Source organism: Hyla sarda, unplaced genomic scaffold, assembly GCF_029499605.1.
Source record: "Hyla sarda isolate aHylSar1 unplaced genomic scaffold, aHylSar1.hap1 scaffold_1058, whole genome shotgun sequence".
In the NCBI taxonomy this organism is placed as follows: Eukaryota; Metazoa; Chordata; class Amphibia; order Anura; family Hylidae; genus Hyla; species Hyla sarda.
The window spans coordinates 14,570-26,386 of NW_026607677.1; the positions used below are offsets into that span (position 1 = coordinate 14,570).

Below are 11,817 nucleotides of genomic sequence, written 5' to 3' on the forward strand. Positions count from 1 at the left end.
TATGTGTGACATTTCTGCGACTTTAGCTTCTAGAGCATTTTTACAACATTATACATAGGTGCTGAATACATAAAAAGCGACTGTTCAGCGACAGACAAGTCGCATCGGCTGAAAGTAGGCCAGAATGTCAGTCCATGTTGGAGCAGGTTTAGATACAGTCTAAAGCATAGATCTCAAAGTCTGTGCACAGAATTTAGCAAGGGCCTCGCACCTTCTGATGCATCAGGTAGGTGCACAATAGCATAGCCTAACCCTCTGTACTTTGGTCTATATTGATGCGGGACATAGACAGCCAGCTGATGACCAATCCATTAGTGCAATGGATGGCTGGAAGCATTTGTCTTTGCCTTTGCAATACCACAGAAGCAATGCATGGTCAATGTACAGCAATGACACACCTGTGTGAACAGCCAGGAGACCCCCCCCCCCCCATGTTATGTTACATAGTTACATAGTTAGTACGGTCGAAAAAAGACATATGTCCATCACGTTCAACCAGGGAATTAAGGGGTAGGGGTGTGGCGCGATATTGGGGAAGGGATGAGATTTTATATTTCTTCATAAGCATTAATCTTATTTTGTCAATTAGGAACATTCAGCACCCACCCGCTATCAAGGCAGCTGCCTATCATGTCATGCCCTACCTGCACAGGTGTGCTGGCTACTCAAATGATCCAATTAAGGAGGCCATTTAGTCAGCAGCAGCAGAAGTCCTGTGCCTGGACGCTCCAACAGGGGCCAGACACAAGCAGAAGCAGAAGCAGCAGAAGCAGCAGCAGCACCACCTTTTGTTTTTTGGCTGCAGCAGCAGCAAGGCCCACAGGGCTGGCTAGCTGGCTAGCCAGCAAGCAGGTAGCAATGAAAGTAGGAATCTTTCTTTTTAACCCTGTAAGGGGGTGGTGCACTGTACCCGAAGATACTGCCATATCGGGTCAATGCATAGGGCGACGGAAGCAAGCTTCGAAATCGGCCCCCGTTCTCAAAAATCCATTTAATATATGGTCCCCAGATAGGGGACGTATCAGATATTAAACTGATAAGAACAGATACTACACTTGATCTTAGCCAAAAGGCCGAGAAGCGATAACCGTGAAAGGGGCGGGCCCAACAAGGTCCCCTTCATGGGCACTATCACTGCTTGCTGTCAGGGAGGCTGCCAGACAATTTTCCATGCACACTCTGGGCTGGGGGGCAGTCAACCACCAGTACACACAGCAGAACCTAAACCCATACCATTATTGCTAAGCAGCAAGACAGGGGCCCATTGCACTCCCACGGGGCCTTTTTAAATGCAATCCATAACCCGGATTTGCCAGGAACCCTTCTTACTCCTCCTACTTGCATGTGACACTGGGCTTAGGATCTGCATAGGAAACACACACACAAGCACACACCTACCTTTGTTGCCTGCAGATGCCTCCTTGGCTGTCCCCAAACGGTATCAAACCAACACCCACGGGAAGCTGTAAGCATAGAGGACATGCCTGCACCCCATTGGACTTACCTGTGTGGGTTAAATCCGGGTTATTTGACAACCTATGGCGGTGATGGTTCTGCTCAGGCAGAGCAGTGCTGATGCTCCTCATAAAGCTGTCGCTGCTGTGAAGGTTCTAGGTGACATCACAAATCCCTTTGGTTACATACACAACAAAGCTGGGTTGTTGTTGTTTACACTCTGCAAGGCCTGTGGAAGTGAGTGACATCATAGCACTGTAGTTCTGAGGGTTCAAGATGGATGCAACAATCTCCTGTTGCTTCTATGAAGGCCGTAATAGACGACATCACCAAACAGCTCCATAGTCACATACACAGCAAAGGAGAGATGTTGTTTACACCTAGTGATGTCAGTGGTATTGAGTGACATCACAGCACAGTGCTAAGGCTCCTGGGCCTGGACACAGCAGCGGCTGCAATATCTCAACGGAGAATAAGTTTATATCTATGTGTGTGTGTGCGCATATATATATATATATATATATATATATATATATATATATATATATATATTTCTCCGCCGAAATCACTTTTAAACCCATTTCCACCTTTTTTTCCCTTCTCTTCCTCTTACTTTTTTTTCACGTTTTTTTACGTTTTTCTCCTTTTCGCCTCTTTTCTGGGCGTATTATTCTTCTTTTTCTTCTTTTTTTTCGTCTAATGCATACCCCATCAGTGCAGCAATGCTTATTCAATACCGCCAGCAGATGGAGACACTGGGGGATAATTTTCTAAGGATTTATACTGATTTTTCCTGTCTGAATTTGTCGCACAGAAAGTTGCAGGCCAAATATGTGTGACATTTCTGCGACTTTAGCTTCTAGAGCATTTTTACAACATTATACATAGGTGCTGAATACATAAAAAGCGACTGTTCAGCGACAGACAAGTCGCATCGGCTGAAAGTAGGCCAGAATGTCAGTCCATGTTGGAGCAGGTTTAGATACAGTCTAAAGCATAGATCTCAAAGTCTGTGCACAGAATTTAGCAAGGGCCTCGCACCTTCTGATGCATCAGGTAGGTGCACAATAGCATAGCCTAACCCTCTGTACTTTGGTCTATATTGATGCGGGACATAGACAGCCAGCTGATGACCAATCCATTAGTGCAATGGATGGCTGGAAGCATTTGTCTTTGCCTTTGCAATACCACAGAAGCAATGCATGGTCAATGTACAGCAATGACACACCTGTGTGAACAGCCAGGAGACCCCCCCCCCATGTTATGTTACATAGTTACATAGTTAGTACGGTCGAAAAAAGACATATGTCCATCACGTTCAACCAGGGAATTAAGGGGTAGGGGTGTGGCGCGATATTGGGGAAGGGATGAGATTTTATATTTCTTCATAAGCATTAATCTTATTTTGTCAATTAGGAACATTCAGCACCCACCCGCTATCAAGGCAGCTGCCTATCATGTCATGCCCTACCTGCACAGGTGTGCTGGCTACTCAAATGATCCAATTAAGGAGGCCATTTAGTCAGCAGCAGCAGAAGTCCTGTGCCTGGACGCTCCAACAGGGGCCAGACACAAGCAGAAGCAGAAGCAGCAGAAGCAGCAGCAGCACCACCTTTTGTTTTTTGGCTGCAGCAGCAGCAGCAAGGCCCACAGGGCTGGCTAGCTGGCTAGCCAGCAAGCAGGTAGCAATGAAAGTAGGAATCTTTCTTTTTAACCCTGTAAGGGGGTGGTGCACTGTACCCGAAGATACTGCCATATCGGGTCAATGCATAGGGCGACGGAAGCAAGCTTCGAAATCGGCCCCCGTTCTCAAAAATCCATTTAATATATGGTCCCCAGATAGGGGACGTATCAGATATTAAACTGATAAGAACAGATACTACACTTGATCTTAGCCAAAAGGCCGAGAAGCGATAACCGTGAAAGGGGCGGGCCCAACAAGGTCCCCTTCATGGGCACTATCACTGCTTGCTGTCAGGGAGGCTGCCAGACAATTTTCCATGCACACTCTGGGCTGGGGGGCAGTCAACCACCAGTACACACAGCAGAACCTAAACCCATACCATTATTGCTAAGCAGCAAGACAGGGGCCCATTGCACTCCCACGGGGCCTTTTTAAATGCAATCCATAACCCGGATTTGCCAGGAACCCTTCTTACTCCTCCTACTTGCATGTGACACTGGGCTTAGGATCTGCATAGGAAACACACACACAAGCACACACCTACCTTTGTTGCCTGCAGATGCCTCCTTGGCTGTCCCCAAACGGTATCAAACCAACACCCACGGGAAGCTGTAAGCATAGAGGACATGCCTGCACCCCATTGGACTTACCTGTGTGGGTTAAATCCGGGTTATTTGACAACCTATGGCGGTGATGGTTCTGCTCAGGCAGAGCAGTGCTGATGCTCCTCATAAAGCTGTCGCTGCTGTGAAGGTTCTAGGTGACATCACAAATCCCTTTGGTTACATACACAACAAAGCTGGGTTGTTGTTGTTTACACTCTGCAAGGCCTGTGGAAGTGAGTGACATCATAGCACTGTAGTTCTGAGGGTTCAAGATGGATGCAACAATCTCCTGTTGCTTCTATGAAGGCCGTAATAGACGACATCACCAAACAGCTCCATAGTCACATACACAGCAAAGGAGAGATGTTGTTTACACCTAGTGATGTCAGTGGTATTGAGTGACATCACAGCACAGTGCTAAGGCTCCTGGGCCTGGACACAGCAGCGGCTGCAATATCTCAACGGAGAATACGTTTATATCTATGTGTGTGTGTGCGCATATATATATATATATATATATATATATATATATATATATATATTTCTCCGCCGAAATCACTTTTAAACCCATTTCCACCTTTTTTTCCCTTCTCTTCCTCTTACTTTTTTTTCACGTTTTTTTACGTTTTTCTCCTTTTCGCCTCTTTTCTGGGCGTATTATTCTTCTTTTTCTTCTTTTTTTTCGTCTAATGCATACCCCATCAGTGCAGCAATGCTTATTCAATACCGCCAGCAGATGGAGACACTGGGGGATAATTTTCTAAGGATTTATACTGATTTTTCCTGTCTGAATTTGTCGCACAGAAAGTTGCAGGCCAAATATGTGTGACATTTCTGCGACTTTAGCTTCTAGAGCATTTTTACAACATTATACATAGGTGCTGAATACATAAAAAGCGACTGTTCAGCGACAGACAAGTCGCATCGGCTGAAAGTAGGCCAGAATGTCAGTCCATGTTGGAGCAGGTTTAGATACAGTCTAAAGCATAGATCTCAAAGTCTGTGCACAGAATTTAGCAAGGGCCTCGCACCTTCTGATGCATCAGGTAGGTGCACAATAGCATAGCCTAACCCTCTGTACTTTGGTCTATATTGATGCGGGACATAGACAGCCAGCTGATGACCAATCCATTAGTGCAATGGATGGCTGGAAGCATTTGTCTTTGCCTTTGCAATACCACAGAAGCAATGCATGGTCAATGTACAGCAATGACACACCTGTGTGAACAGCCAGGAGACCCCCCCCCCCCATGTTATGTTACATAGTTACATAGTTAGTACGGTCGAAAAAAGACATATGTCCATCACGTTCAACCAGGGAATTAAGGGGTAGGGGTGTGGCGCGATATTGGGGAAGGGATGAGATTTTATATTTCTTCATAAGCATTAATCTTATTTTGTCAATTAGGAACATTCAGCACCCACCCGCTATCAAGGCAGCTGCCTATCATGTCATGCCCTACCTGCACAGGTGTGCTGGCTACTCAAATGATCCAATTAAGGAGGCCATTTAGTCAGCAGCAGCAGAAGTCCTGTGCCTGGACGCTCCAACAGGGGCCAGACACAAGCAGAAGCAGAAGCAGCAGAAGCAGCAGCAGCACCACCTTTTGTTTTTTGGCTGCAGCAGCAGCAAGGCCCACAGGGCTGGCTAGCTGGCTAGCCAGCAAGCAGGTAGCAATGAAAGTAGGAATCTTTCTTTTTAACCCTGTAAGGGGGTGGTGCACTGTACCCGAAGATACTGCCATATCGGGTCAATGCATAGGGCGACGGAAGCAAGCTTCGAAATCGGCCCCCGTTCTCAAAAATCCATTTAATATATGGTCCCCAGATAGGGGACGTATCAGATATTAAACTGATAAGAACAGATACTACACTTGATCTTAGCCAAAAGGCCGAGAAGCGATAACCGTGAAAGGGGCGGGCCCAACAAGGTCCCCTTCATGGGCACTATCACTGCTTGCTGTCAGGGAGGCTGCCAGACAATTTTCCATGCACACTCTGGGCTGGGGGGCAGTCAACCACCAGTACACACAGCAGAACCTAAACCCATACCATTATTGCTAAGCAGCAAGACAGGGGCCCATTGCACTCCCACGGGGCCTTTTTAAATGCAATCCATAACCCGGATTTGCCAGGAACCCTTCTTACTCCTCCTACTTGCATGTGACACTGGGCTTAGGATCTGCATAGGAAACACACACACAAGCACACACCTACCTTTGTTGCCTGCAGATGCCTCCTTGGCTGTCCCCAAACGGTATCAAACCAACACCCACGGGAAGCTGTAAGCATAGAGGACATGCCTGCACCCCATTGGACTTACCTGTGTGGGTTAAATCCGGGTTATTTGACAACCTATGGCGGTGATGGTTCTGCTCAGGCAGAGCAGTGCTGATGCTCCTCATAAAGCTGTCGCTGCTGTGAAGGTTCTAGGTGACATCACAAATCCCTTTGGTTACATACACAACAAAGCTGGGTTGTTGTTGTTTACACTCTGCAAGGCCTGTGGAAGTGAGTGACATCATAGCACTGTAGTTCTGAGGGTTCAAGATGGATGCAACAATCTCCTGTTGCTTCTATGAAGGCCGTAATAGACGACATCACCAAACAGCTCCATAGTCACATACACAGCAAAGGAGAGATGTTGTTTACACCTAGTGATGTCAGTGGTATTGAGTGACATCACAGCACAGTGCTAAGGCTCCTGGGCCTGGACACAGCAGCGGCTGCAATATCTCAACGGAGAATACGTTTATATCTATGTGTGTGTGTGCGCATATATATATATATATATATATATATATATATATATATATATATTTCTCCGCCGAAATCACTTTTAAACCCATTTCCACCTTTTTTTCCCTTCTCTTCCTCTTACTTTTTTTTCACGTTTTTTTACGTTTTTCTCCTTTTCGCCTCTTTTCTGGGCGTATTATTCTTCTTTTTCTTCTTTTTTTTCGTCTAATGCATACCCCATCAGTGCAGCAATGCTTATTCAATACCGCCAGCAGATGGAGACACTGGGGGATAATTTTCTAAGGATTTATACTGATTTTTCCTGTCTGAATTTGTCGCACAGAAAGTTGCAGGCCAAATATGTGTGACATTTCTGCGACTTTAGCTTCTAGAGCATTTTTACAACATTATACATAGGTGCTGAATACATAAAAAGCGACTGTTCAGCGACAGACAAGTCGCATCGGCTGAAAGTAGGCCAGAATGTCAGTCCATGTTGGAGCAGGTTTAGATACAGTCTAAAGCATAGATCTCAAAGTCTGTGCACAGAATTTAGCAAGGGCCTCGCACCTTCTGATGCATCAGGTAGGTGCACAATAGCATAGCCTAACCCTCTGTACTTTGGTCTATATTGATGCGGGACATAGACAGCCAGCTGATGACCAATCCATTAGTGCAATGGATGGCTGGAAGCATTTGTCTTTGCCTTTGCAATACCACAGAAGCAATGCATGGTCAATGTACAGCAATGACACACCTGTGTGAACAGCCAGGAGACCCCCCCCCCCATGTTATGTTACATAGTTACATAGTTAGTACGGTCGAAAAAAGACATATGTCCATCACGTTCAACCAGGGAATTAAGGGGTAGGGGTGTGGCGCGATATTGGGGAAGGGATGAGATTTTATATTTCTTCATAAGCATTAATCTTATTTTGTCAATTAGGAACATTCAGCACCCACCCGCTATCAAGGCAGCTGCCTATCATGTCATGCCCTACCTGCACAGGTGTGCTGGCTACTCAAATGATCCAATTAAGGAGGCCATTTAGTCAGCAGCAGCAGAAGTCCTGTGCCTGGACGCTCCAACAGGGGCCAGACACAAGCAGAAGCAGAAGCAGCAGAAGCAGCAGCAGCACCACCTTTTGTTTTTTGGCTGCAGCAGCAGCAAGGCCCACAGGGCTGGCTAGCTGGCTAGCCAGCAAGCAGGTAGCAATGAAAGTAGGAATCTTTCTTTTTAACCCTGTAAGGGGGTGGTGCACTGTACCCGAAGATACTGCCATATCGGGTCAATGCATAGGGCGACGGAAGCAAGCTTCGAAATCGGCCCCCGTTCTCAAAAATCCATTTAATATATGGTCCCCAGATAGGGGACGTATCAGATATTAAACTGATAAGAACAGATACTACACTTGATCTTAGCCAAAAGGCCGAGAAGCGATAACCGTGAAAGGGGCGGGCCCAACAAGGTCCCCTTCATGGGCACTATCACTGCTTGCTGTCAGGGAGGCTGCCAGACAATTTTCCATGCACACTCTGGGCTGGGGGGCAGTCAACCACCAGTACACACAGCAGAACCTAAACCCATACCATTATTGCTAAGCAGCAAGACAGGGGCCCATTGCACTCCCACGGGGCCTTTTTAAATGCAATCCATAACCCGGATTTGCCAGGAACCCTTCTTACTCCTCCTACTTGCATGTGACACTGGGCTTAGGATCTGCATAGGAAACACACACACAAGCACACACCTACCTTTGTTGCCTGCAGATGCCTCCTTGGCTGTCCCCAAACGGTATCAAACCAACACCCACGGGAAGCTGTAAGCATAGAGGACATGCCTGCACCCCATTGGACTTACCTGTGTGGGTTAAATCCGGGTTATTTGACAACCTATGGCGGTGATGGTTCTGCTCAGGCAGAGCAGTGCTGATGCTCCTCATAAAGCTGTCGCTGCTGTGAAGGTTCTAGGTGACATCACAAATCCCTTTGGTTACATACACAACAAAGCTGGGTTGTTGTTGTTTACACTCTGCAAGGCCTGTGGAAGTGAGTGACATCATAGCACTGTAGTTCTGAGGGTTCAAGATGGATGCAACAATCTCCTGTTGCTTCTATGAAGGCCGTAATAGACGACATCACCAAACAGCTCCATAGTCACATACACAGCAAAGGAGAGATGTTGTTTACACCTAGTGATGTCAGTGGTATTGAGTGACATCACAGCACAGTGCTAAGGCTCCTGGGCCTGGACACAGCAGCGGCTGCAATATCTCAACGGAGAATACGTTTATATCTATGTGTGTGTGTGCGCATATATATATATATATATATATATATATATATATATATATATATATATTTCTCCGCCGAAATCACTTTTAAACCCATTTCCACCTTTTTTTCCCTTCTCTTCCTCTTACTTTTTTTTCACGTTTTTTTACGTTTTTCTCCTTTTCGCCTCTTTTCTGGGCGTATTATTCTTCTTTTTCTTCTTTTTTTTCGTCTAATGCATACCCCATCAGTGCAGCAATGCTTATTCAATACCGCCAGCAGATGGAGACACTGGGGGATAATTTTCTAAGGATTTATACTGATTTTTCCTGTCTGAATTTGTCGCACAGAAAGTTGCAGGCCAAATATGTGTGACATTTCTGCGACTTTAGCTTCTAGAGCATTTTTACAACATTATACATAGGTGCTGAATACATAAAAAGCGACTGTTCAGCGACAGACAAGTCGCATCGGCTGAAAGTAGGCCAGAATGTCAGTCCATGTTGGAGCAGGTTTAGATACAGTCTAAAGCATAGATCTCAAAGTCTGTGCACAGAATTTAGCAAGGGCCTTGCACCTTCTGATGCATCAGGTAGGTGCACAATAGCATAGCCTAACCCTCTGTACTTTGGTCTATATTGATGCGGGACATAGACAGCCAGCTGATGACCAATCCATTAGTGCAATGGATGGCTGGAAGCATTTGTCTTTGCCTTTGCAATACCACAGAAGCAATGCATGGTCAATGTACAGCAATGACACACCTGTGTGAACAGCCAGGAGACCCCCCCCCCCATGTTATGTTACATAGTTACATAGTTAGTACGGTCGAAAAAAGACATATGTCCATCACGTTCAACCAGGGAATTAAGGGGTAGGGGTGTGGCGCGATATTGGGGAAGGGATGAGATTTTATATTTCTTCATAAGCATTAATCTTATTTTGTCAATTAGGAACATTCAGCACCCACCCGCTATCAAGGCAGCTGCCTATCATGTCATGCCCTACCTGCACAGGTGTGCTGGCTACTCAAATGATCCAATTAAGGAGGCCATTTAGTCAGCAGCAGCAGAAGTCCTGTGCCTGGACGCTCCAACAGGGGCCAGACACAAGCAGAAGCAGAAGCAGCAGAAGCAGCAGCAGCACCACCTTTTGTTTTTTGGCTGCAGCAGCAGCAAGGCCCACAGGGCTGGCTAGCTGGCTAGCCAGCAAGCAGGTAGCAATGAAAGTAGGAATCTTTCTTTTTAACCCTGTAAGGGGGTGGTGCACTGTACCCGAAGATACTGCCATATCGGGTCAATGCATAGGGCGACGGAAGCAAGCTTCGAAATCGGCCCCCGTTCTCAAAAATCCATTTAATATATGGTCCCCAGATAGGGGACGTATCAGATATTAAACTGATAAGAACAGATACTACACTTGATCTTAGCCAAAAGGCCGAGAAGCGATAACCGTGAAAGGGGCGGGCCCAACAAGGTCCCCTTCATGGGCACTATCACTGCTTGCTGTCAGGGAGGCTGCCAGACAATTTTCCATGCACACTCTGGGCTGGGGGGCAGTCAACCACCAGTACACACAGCAGAACCTAAACCCATACCATTATTGCTAAGCAGCAAGACAGGGGCCCATTGCACTCCCACGGGGCCTTTTTAAATGCAATCCATAACCCGGATTTGCCAGGAACCCTTCTTACTCCTCCTACTTGCATGTGACACTGGGCTTAGGATCTGCATAGGAAACACACACACAAGCACACACCTACCTTTGTTGCCTGCAGATGCCTCCTTGGCTGTCCCCAAACGGTATCAAACCAACACCCACGGGAAGCTGTAAGCATAGAGGACATGCCTGCACCCCATTGGACTTACCTGTGTGGGTTAAATCCGGGTTATTTGACAACCTATGGCGGTGATGGTTCTGCTCAGGCAGAGCAGTGCTGATGCTCCTCATAAAGCTGTCGCTGCTGTGAAGGTTCTAGGTGACATCACAAATCCCTTTGGTTACATACACAACAAAGCTGGGTTGTTGTTGTTTACACTCTGCAAGGCCTGTGGAAGTGAGTGACATCATAGCACTGTAGTTCTGAGGGTTCAAGATGGATGCAACAATCTCCTGTTGCTTCTATGAAGGCCGTAATAGACGACATCACCAAACAGCTCCATAGTCACATACACAGCAAAGGAGAGATGTTGTTTACACCTAGTGATGTCAGTGGTATTGAGTGACATCACAGCACAGTGCTAAGGCTCCTGGGCCTGGACACAGCAGCGGCTGCAATATCTCAACGGAGAATACGTTTATATCTATGTGTGTGTGTGCGCATATATATATATATATATATATATATATATATATATATATATATATATATATATTCTCCGCCGAAATCACTTTTAAACCCATTTCCACCTTTTTTTCCCTTCTCTTCCTCTTACTTTTTTTTCACGTTTTTTTACGTTTTTCTCCTTTTCGCCTCTTTTCTGGGCGTATTATTCTTCTTTTTCTTCTTTTTTTTCGTCTAATGCATACCCCATCAGTGCAGCAATGCTTATTCAATACCGCCAGCAGATGGAGACACTGGGGGATAATTTTCTAAGGATTTATACTGATTTTTCCTGTCTGAATTTGTCGCACAGAAAGTTGCAGGCCAAATATGTGTGACATTTCTGCGACTTTAGCTTCTAGAGCATTTTTACAACATTATACATAGGTGCTGAATACATAAAAAGCGACTGTTCAGCGACAGACAAGTCGCATTGGCTGAAAGTAGGCCAGAATGTCAGTCCATGTTGGAGCAGGTTTAGATACAGTCTAAAGCATAGATCTCAAAGTCTGTGCACAGAATTTAGCAAGGGCCTTGCACCTTCTGATGCATCAGGTAGGTGCACAATAGCATAGCCTAACCCTCTGTACTTTGGTCTATATTGATGCGGGACATAGACAGCCAGCTGATGACCAATCCATTAGTGCAATGGATGGCTGGAAGCATTTGTCTTTGCCTTTGCAATACCACAGAAGCAATGCATGGTCAATGTACAGCAATGACACACCTGTGTGAAC

At 46.0% G+C, this 11,817-nt stretch overlaps 5 non-coding genes across 5 annotated transcripts; all 5 read right to left on the reverse strand.

The window, feature by feature from the left end:
• Window positions 1–894: 894 nt before the first annotated feature.
• LOC130299576 (U2 spliceosomal RNA) lies at window positions 895–1,085 on the reverse strand. The gene has a single exon (XR_008850679.1). It is a non-coding gene; the product is annotated as a U2 spliceosomal RNA (small nuclear RNA).
• A 2,094-nt stretch (window positions 1,086–3,179) lies between these two features.
• On the reverse strand, window positions 3,180–3,370 carry LOC130299577 (U2 spliceosomal RNA). Its single transcript, XR_008850680.1, has one exon. It is a non-coding gene; the product is annotated as a U2 spliceosomal RNA (small nuclear RNA).
• Window positions 3,371–5,457: 2,087 nt separating this feature from the next.
• Window positions 5,458–5,648, reverse strand: LOC130299578 (U2 spliceosomal RNA). Its single transcript, XR_008850681.1, has one exon. It is a non-coding gene; the product is annotated as a U2 spliceosomal RNA (small nuclear RNA).
• A 2,086-nt stretch (window positions 5,649–7,734) lies between these two features.
• Window positions 7,735–7,925, reverse strand: LOC130299579 (U2 spliceosomal RNA). The gene has a single exon (XR_008850682.1). It is a non-coding gene; the product is annotated as a U2 spliceosomal RNA (small nuclear RNA).
• Window positions 7,926–10,015: 2,090 nt separating this feature from the next.
• Window positions 10,016–10,206, reverse strand: LOC130299581 (U2 spliceosomal RNA). Its single transcript, XR_008850683.1, has one exon. It is a non-coding gene; the product is annotated as a U2 spliceosomal RNA (small nuclear RNA).
• Window positions 10,207–11,817: the final 1,611 nt, after the last annotated feature.